This window comes from Melozone crissalis, unplaced genomic scaffold (genome assembly GCF_028551555.1).
Source record: "Melozone crissalis strain CALT ecotype California unplaced genomic scaffold, PUWL_Pcris_2 ptg000187l_1, whole genome shotgun sequence".
Lineage (NCBI taxonomy): Eukaryota > Metazoa > Chordata > Aves > Passeriformes > Passerellidae > Melozone > Melozone crissalis.
In genome coordinates, this window is record NW_026535952.1 from 803,028 (window position 1) to 812,126 (window position 9,099).

Genomic DNA, 9,099 nt, shown 5'->3' on the forward strand with positions numbered 1-9,099 from the left:
CATTTAACATCACAATTATTTGAATATTTAGTGAAAGCCTAAATATGGGGGTTTTCTGTTTGTTTTTTTTTTTTTTTTGTTAGGGTTGGGATTAAATGTATGAGATGGTATTTTTCTTTGGATTTAGATGTTTATTAATTTTATCTATATTAGAGTTTTATAAACGGTGAGTTTTATAGTACTTCATTTTAATAAACTAAAAATGGAGTTGTATCTCTATAAGATTTTTTAAGGATAAACTGTCTAATTAAGAAATGACACTTAAATTATTTGGAACTTTTAACTAACTACTGTGGTCTGCAATGTGGACTTTATTTAATTACTTTAAAAATTAATTTTATTTCATTATTTTTATTAATTAAAATTATTGAATTTATTTAAATTAATAATTATTTTATTTTATTTTTATTTAATTTTATTTCTTTTTATTTTATTACTTTTTTAATTCTTAAAATACCACCCAAATCCATGGAGAAGAAGGTGACGAAGAAGGACATGTAACTGCTCTAAAACTTCTATCTTGTTTTATACATATTATTATATTCTAAAACTTTAAACCCCAAGTTTTCTACTATGTGGTATTACACACTTCTATTTAAACTACACACTTATAATCTTCATTCTAACATTCAATTTTGGAAGCTTTCTCCATGGCCTCAGGTGAAATGTGGTGGTTTTTTGGGGTCAGTGCCTGGCAGCACAGAAAGTCTGAAATTCTCAGCACCCAGGGTTCCAACACCTAAACCATAATGTGTGTTTGTCACACTAAAATAGACAAGCTACACATTATTATATATATTAATGTATTTTATATATATTAATTATATATATTATAATAATTATTATAAATATTAAAGCAGTTCAAAGCGATCACAAACTGTACCACATCAAAATCATTGTTATATTATAATTCATATATAAATAATATAATTATTATTATAAATAAGAATTTGCAAAAGCCAATACATGGCAGAGGAAGCCAACAGCTCCAGAGTTATTTAGAATGGGCTGAGGGACTCCAGCAGATTTTCCGTGGTTGGTCCCAGGGCTGGGACTTTGCCATGACTTCTGCCTTGGCAATGGATCCTGGCATTGGCCTGAATTATTGTTAGGGTTTATTTATTTAGAGTTTATTTATCTATTATTAGGATTTATTTATAATTGGTTATGGTTTTATTTATTTGTTATTAGGTTTTGTTTATTTATTTATTTACAATGTATTAGGTTTTATTTATTGGGTTTTTATGTATTTATTATTGATTAGGCTTGATTTATTTATTATTAGGATTTATTTATTTAATTGTAATTGATTAGGTGTTATTTATTTATTATTTGGGGGTTATTTATTTTTAATTGATTAGGTTTTATTTATTTATTATTAGGTTTTATTGTTTATTTTTTATAATTTATTAGGATTGATTGATTTATAACTTATAAGGGTTTCTTTATTTATTATTAGGCTTATTTAGAATTTATTTGGTTTAATTTTTTTATTAAGTTTTATTTATTTAGAATTGATTAGGTTTTATTTATTGTTAGTTTTAAAAAATTGTTTCTTTAGAATTGATTGAGGTTTGCTTATTATTATGTTTTATTTATTTATAATTGGTTAGGTTTTATTTCTTTATTATTAGGTTTCATTTGTTTATTTAGATTTTATTAGGTTTTGTTTTATGTATTATTAATCTTATATATTTAGAATTGACTAGGTTTTATTTCTCTTTTATTACAGTTTTTTATTCAGAGCCATATTGTTGATGGGGAATCCCAGGTGAGAAATAGATAAATTTAAAATTAGATAAACAAATAAATAAATAATGGCTAAATAGATAAATAATAGATAAATAGATAATTAATAGATAACTAATAGATAAATAAGATTGTATTAGAGAGTTCAGTGGGTGGTGAATCCAGGTGGGATTTGGGTGGCTGTTTTTTCAGTGGTGTTGAACCCTCCCAGCACCACAGTAAGTGCAAAATTCCTGTAATTGGTGGTTAGACCTCAATAAAAGCAACCCATGATGTGCTTAACGTGGCAGAGAACCAAAGAAACCCAGGCTGGACCATGATTTTTTTATGGGGACTCTTGGAAAAGCATTTTGAACATTTAATTTTTATAAAAAATAGTTTTTAATTTAAAAAAAAATGAGTTAAATTGTTATTGTTATCAGTTTTCTCTTTCCTGCAGTTCCTGGCAGAAGTCCCAGAAATCCCATCATGAGCCCCAAACCCAGCCCTGCTGCCCTGGGGATGCCTTTTCCCTGAGGCAGCAAAACCAAAACATTTCCTGCACACCAAGGTGGCAGTGGCAGCTCTGCTTGGCTTTAGGAGCTCTGTTTCCCTTCCCTTGAGGGTGGATCCGTCTCCAGCCAGGTACTTTTGGGAAAGGTGAGGGGGTTCCTGCACACCTGTGCTGGTACCTGAGGCTTTGAGCTCCATTTGGTAAGAGCAAATTAAAAATCTGACCCATTAAAGTGCCTGAAAAGTGATTCCACTGCATCCCTGGAGCCAAAACACACCCAGGAAATCTCCTGCCTGGAAAGCTGCACAGTCTGGGGCACCTTGGCAGTTTGGGGGCACTTTGGGGACACATTTAGAGTCCTTTTTAGCTCAGATTATATATACTATATATTATGTACTATATACTATATATAGGTATTATTTATATTATATTGTATTATACACTATATATTATTTATATTAGATGTACACATAAATATATTATTTATACACGTACAGCATTGAGGCTGTGAATGTATAAATGGGATATAATCCCAACTGCCCCTCCCACAGCCCAGACCCCCAGCCCAGCTGGGGCTGGCACATCCCTGCAGTGCTGGCTTGGCTCTTTCCCCTGGAAAATCTCTTCTTTCCCCTAAAAAATCTCTTCTTTCCACTGGAAAATCTCATCTTTCCCATTGAAAATCTCTTTTCCCCCAGGGAATTTCATCTTTCCCCTAAAAAATCTTTTCTTTGCCCTAGAAAATCTCTTCTTTCTCCTAAAGAATTCTCTTCTTTCGCCTGGAAAAGCTCTTCCTTCCCCTGCCTGCCTCCCCCGCTACGTCTGGACTTGTTTATAAAAGCAGGAGCGTTCACCTCCTCTCACTTCTGCTGAGTTCCTTCACTGAGTCACAGTGAATTCCTTTTCACTCTTTCCCAGCAAAATGTCCTTTTTTGGGTGTTGGGGTTTTCACAGGGCCCTTGGTGGCCCCTTCCCTTCCCTTCCCTTCCCTTCCCTTCCCTTCCCTTCCCTTCCCTTCCCTTCCCTTCCCTTCCCTTCCCTTCCCTTCTCACAGGCGAGTTTCAGATCAAAGATTGAAAATAATTTTTCCAGGGTTTATTCAGGAACACCCACAGACATTCCCAGGGGGGTTTAACCTCATTTCTGCCCCTGGCTGAGTTTGGTGGCTCCTTTTTGTGAGCTTTGTTCCCAGCCCAGCCCCAGTGTGGGTGCTCAAAGCAGAGCTGGTGCTGCCCTGGCAATTCCTGCATGGGTCAGGATTTCCTGGAGCTCCCTTGGTTTATCAGTGGAATCCCAAGGACTGGATCTGTTCCCCAAGGGAGCACCTGATGTGCCCTGTGTGATCCCAAGGATGGGATCTGTTCTGCACCTGATGTACCCTGTGTGATCCCAAGGACTGGATCTGTTCCCCAAGGGAGCACCTGATGTACCCTGTGTGATCCCAAGGATGGGATCTGTTCTGCACCTGATGAACCTGTGTAATCCCAAGGATTGGATCTGTTCTGCACCTGATGAACCTGTGTGATCCCAAGGATTGGATCTGTTCTGCAATGGAACACCTGATGTACCCTGTGTGATCCCAAGGATTGGATCTGTTCCCCAAGGGAACTCCTGATGTACCTGTGTGATCCCAAGGATTGGATCTGTTCCCCAAGGGAACTCCTGATGAACCTGTGTGATCCCAAGGATTGGATCTGTTCCCCAAGGGAACTCCTGATGTGCCCTGTGTGATCCCAAGGACTGGATCTGTTCTGCACCTGATGTACCCTGTGTGATCCCAAGGATTGGATCTGTTCTGCACCTGATGTACCTGTGTAATCCCAAGGATTGGATCTGTTCTGCACCTGATGTACCTGTGTGATCCCAAGGATTGGATCTGTTCTGCAATGGAACACCTGATGTACCTGTGTGATCCCAAGGACTGGATCTGTTCTGCACCTGATGAAGTTTCTGGCAGCTGCTGGCCTGGGCTGTTCTGGAAGGGCTGGGACAGTGGCACCTCAGCTCTGCCAGGGCCCTCCAACCAGGCACTTACACAAACCCCACGTTTTTAATTGGTTTTTAAACAATTTATATCAAACCCAGGGGGAAAAAATCAAATAACCCCATTTTTTAGAACAGAAAAATGGGTTCCCACTGACATTCGGTGGGAGATGAGGAGGGAATTGTTCCCTGGCAGGGTGGGCAGGCCCTGGCACAGGGTGCCCAGAGCAGCTGGGGCTGCCCCTGCATCCCTGGCAGTGCCCAGGGCCAGGCTGGGCACTGGGGACAGTGGGAGGTGTCCCTGCCACGGCAGGGGTGGCACTGGGTGGGATTTGAGGTCCCTCCCAACCCAAACCAGTCTGGGATTCTGGGATTCCCCCTAAATGTCACCATTTGAGGAACTGACTGTCCTGGGCCACTGTGATCTTTTTGTTCCTACAGCTCTTTACCACCCTCAGTGCCATGCCCAGACACCCAGAACCCAGGATGAGTTCCATCCCCAGGACAAGCCTGTTCTCAGAAGGGCTGGCCAGGCTGACAAGTCCATTCCTGGCAGACTGGGGTGTTTATCTCTCACATGAGTGGAGCTCTGTTTACTGGGCTCATGGAAACTGCTGTGATCAGGCACTGCCTGCCTGCACTTCCTCTGTCTGCAGAGACTCGATTTCACCACTGGTTTACTGTAAGTGAATCACTAAATCTTTTTTTTTTTTTTTTTTTACTGTAACACAATTTTTTTTTTTTTTACTTTGAGCCTCACAACATGGTGAAATGCACACACACAATGAGCCCAAAGGCTCTGAATTCAGCAGCAACCCCAAAATCCTGCTGTGGGTCAGAACACAGAACATTCCGCACAACCCAGGGAGGGAGGAGCTGCTGTTTTCTGCCTGATCTGTTTGTGACCTCTCCCTTTTCCAGGCACAAGCTGTGTCACCTGAGCCTGGGGAAATCACAGAATGCCAGGCTGGGCTGGGCTGGAAAGGACCTGAAAAATCATCCATAAAAACCCAAATCTCTCCCCAGGGTGATGTAATTTCCTTTAACCCTCTGTAGGTGAGACACCTAAAGGGGCTGCAGGAGAGGGGCTGGGGACAAGGCATGGAGGGACAGACCCAGGGAATGGCTCCCAGTGCCAGAGGGCAGGGCAGGACTGGAAATGGGCACCAAAACTGAATTGGAGATGCCTCTTTACACATCTAGATAATTCCCCATCTACCTCCAAGAGTCCCCAGCTGGCACATGAGGGTCCAGATCACCCCCAATCATCAGCAGAGCCCCCACAGCAGAGTTTGCAGTGGGAGGGTTTGTGGCTGACCAGACCAATGTGGGTTTTCTGTGAGATTATTTTCCTTTTCGTGTCAGGCCACTATTGAACAGCTCAATCCTGCTTCCCTTCCAGGAAGAAGGTTAAAAATCCAAGCAGCAAATACCAGGAGTGGCAAGGAGTGAGGTCAGAGTTTGAAGAGCTTTTGATATAGTAAGTCTGGAATTTGTTTAAGGCTTTCTGAAGTGTGATTTGAATAGGACAGGGGATCCTTCCTGCTTTCCTTTCTTGTTTCAGTTTTCTGAGTTACTTTTGCATGAACAGAGGGACAATTGAGGAACACAGGGCAGGGGCTGATTTCTCTCCCAGACCACTGTGGTCCTAAAATTGTTCACACCCTGATCACTGCCTGATGTGGATGGAACTGCCCCTGGGTCTGGCGATGGATTCATTTCCCCTCTCTGTGTGTGATTTTTGGGTACCTTCCTTATCTTTTTGTAGATTCAATGTTTTGTCAAGATTCTGTGCCAGAAATTTGGCTGCACGAAAATCACAGGATCATTTCTCTCTCACTGTCTGATCTGGCATTGACTTTGCTTCCCTCTCCCTGGGCTCAAAGAGAAGAAAGCCAACACACAGAATTATCCCTAAACTCCTGCAGTTTCTGCAGATTTCCTGAATTATTGATATAATTTTCCCTTTTTATTGGATGTTGCATTAAACCCAGCTCTCTCTTCCCTCTGTCTTCATTAAATCACTTTGTTCTCCACTCTCCCCATTCTCCTTAAGCTCCCAGTTTTAATAAATCATCCCTCATCAACTGATGGTGGAAACCTCATCTTCCATTTTCTCACTTTGACTTCCCTCCTCCCTGAGGGGCTCAGGAGAGTCATTTCTTGGGCTTTGCCTTATCAGGAGGCTCCAGATAAGACAAAGCTGGGCCGAAAGCTCTGCCTGGGCCGAAACCAAAACCCTGCCCAAGTTCCCCCTCTGCTTTGGCAAAGGGCAAGTAGACATGACAAGTTCTGGGATTTCTGTACTCAAATGTGTCCTTTAGCTGAAGGGAGGAGGGGAACCCCGCTGCACAAGTCACAAGTGGAGTTTCTGCGATTTCGAGTTCCTCCACGCTTCTTTCATCGATCAAAGCCTCATTAATGAAGTGCCCTCTAATCAAAGAGCTCTCTGCAGGCTCTGTTTGGCTGTTCCATGTTCCCATTTAGAAACAGCAGAAGTGTCACAGCCTGTCCGTGTCCCTGAGTCACCCTGGGACTCCTGCCCTGCCCTATGGATTACGGGATCCCTGTAATGAGTCAGGGATATAAATCATATAAATCATATAAATCAATAATATAAATAATCCCGGGGTCAGCACAGCTCCAGGAAAATGCGGGAGCCCTGGGGCAGTGTCACCTTCCCGCAGTGTTGGGATCTCTAGCTGCTCACAGTGACCCCGAGAAAATTCCAAAGTCTCTTTTCCCAGCCGGGTGCTTGAAGAAGGAGTCAGGGCTCTTCATTTCTCAGTCTCAAGGTTGTTTATTTTATCTTATGTGTAAAAAATTTTCTCCTGTGTGACAGTGGTCACAAGGGTTGCAGGATGAAGAGAGAGGTGAGAATGTTGACTTCATGTTCAGAAGGCTTGATTTATTATTTTATGAAATATATTACATTATGACTATACTAAAAGAAATAGAAGGGAAAGTTCTCAGAAGGCTGGCTAAGCTAAGAATAGAAAAGGAATGAATAACAAAGGTCTGTGTCTCAGCAGAGAGTGAGACTCAGCTCTGCCGTGAGTGGTCAGTAAATCCAAACATCCACCCGAGACCAAGAGACCAATCACAGGTGCACCTGTTGCATTCCATAGCAGCAGATAACCATTGTTTACATTTAGTTGCTGAGGCCACAGCTTCTCAGAAGGGAGAAAAATCCTAAAGAAAGGATTTTTCACAAAAGATGTCTGTGACACTCCTGCGCTGCCCAAGTCAGCTCAGCAGGCCAGTCCAGGCACTCTGCCTGCCCCCAGGGCAGTGTTATGTCCTTATACTAAAAACTACGTGTACCATATTTATAATTCCTTCCCAATACCTATCACCTACGTTAGACAGTGAGCTTCTACTCTAAACCAGCCTGTAAGAGCCACCATCCCAGCAGAAGATGGAGGCCAAGAAGAAGAAGGAGAAAGGCTGGACATGCCCAGATCCCTCCATCTTGCCTCCTGAACCCCCATTCCAAAAACCCCAAAATCCACCCTTCCACCCCGTGACAACTTCACTGTCATTGTACTTAAACTGTCATGGCCTGCTGATCTTCATCTAAGGTTGGTAACTTGCTCCACGGGTCACAATCAAACCCACAGGGGCATTCTGGGCTCTGTGCCAGGGTCTCTGAGCCCCTGGCAGGGTCTGGGCTGCTCAGGACAGACAGAGGGGTGTCCTGGGTTCTGACACCACGGGTCCGGGACAGCTCGGGGCAGGCAGGCTCAGACTGTGCTTGTGCTCCTTCCTGCCGTCCATCCTTTGTGTCGGGGTTAGAGGCTGTGAGATGCTCACCTGTTTTATCGCTGCCCCGCCCTGCAAACGCCCCGAGAGCCGGGGGCCAAGGGACAGGCAGAAATCTTCCCCAGGATGGAGAAACAGCTGAACTGCAGCGAAATCCAGTGATTCATCCCCGGATGGAGAGAGACCTGAACTGCAGCAAAATCCAGTGATTCATCCCCGGATGGAGAGAGACCTGAACTGCAGTGAAATCGAGTGATTCACCCACTGGGAACCCGAGCTGCCAGCCCTGCCCCGGTGAACCCGAGCTCCTGCTGCTGCTCCTGGCGCTCTCCTCTGCTCGGAAATGCCGCGGCAGCGCTGCCAGCTCTGCTCAGGCACCCAAACATCATCTGCACTCGTCAGAGCTGTTTGAAGCACCCTTAACTATAGTGGCTATTTTTGTCCCCGAAGAAGGAGGAAGAATGAGGAGGACTCCGTCTTGTCAGAAGGCTAATTAATTACTTTATTATACTATCTTATTCTATACTATATTACATTACATCTAAACTGAGTCTGCCAAGCAGTCACACCTGCACACAACTGCACAGAATCTGTGACTGTCACCTGACAATCCTCACACACACACACACACACACACAGACACACCTGGCCCTGACAGGCCAAGGAAACAAACACCATCACTCTGGGTAACAATCTCCACGTTGCATTCTGCTTTTGCACAAACACAGGCACAGCAAACGAGATAAGAATTGTTTTTCCTTTCTCTGATGTTCAGACAATGTGAAACCCAGAAATATTCTTGGGAAGAAATGTGCCTTGCTTTTCTCTGAGAAGAGAAATGAGGTGACACCTAACCTTGCTCAGTTCCTTTGGTCCGCAGTCCTGCCAGTCCTGCTGACACAATTGTACCACTATTGATAATGATAATAATACCAGCATATTTCCCCTCTGAAGTGTTTAGGAGAGTATTTCGGCTGTGTTCAGGAGACACACAAAATACCCCTCTGCTTCAGCTGCTTTTAACCAAAACAGTGTTTTCGGTCACAATCTGCCGTCACTGGCGTCAGCTGGAGGTGTGTGGTTACTGTCACCAGGGGCTGCTGCCGTGCCCA

General features: G+C 43.4%; 1 protein-coding gene across 1 annotated transcript in view; it reads left to right on the forward strand.

Annotated features, from left to right (window-relative positions):
• The window catches only part of CRYZL1 (crystallin zeta like 1), a 286,566-nt gene that overhangs the window by 92,578 nt on the left and 184,889 nt on the right, over positions 1–9,099 (forward strand). The gene's annotated exons all lie outside the window — the stretch shown is intronic.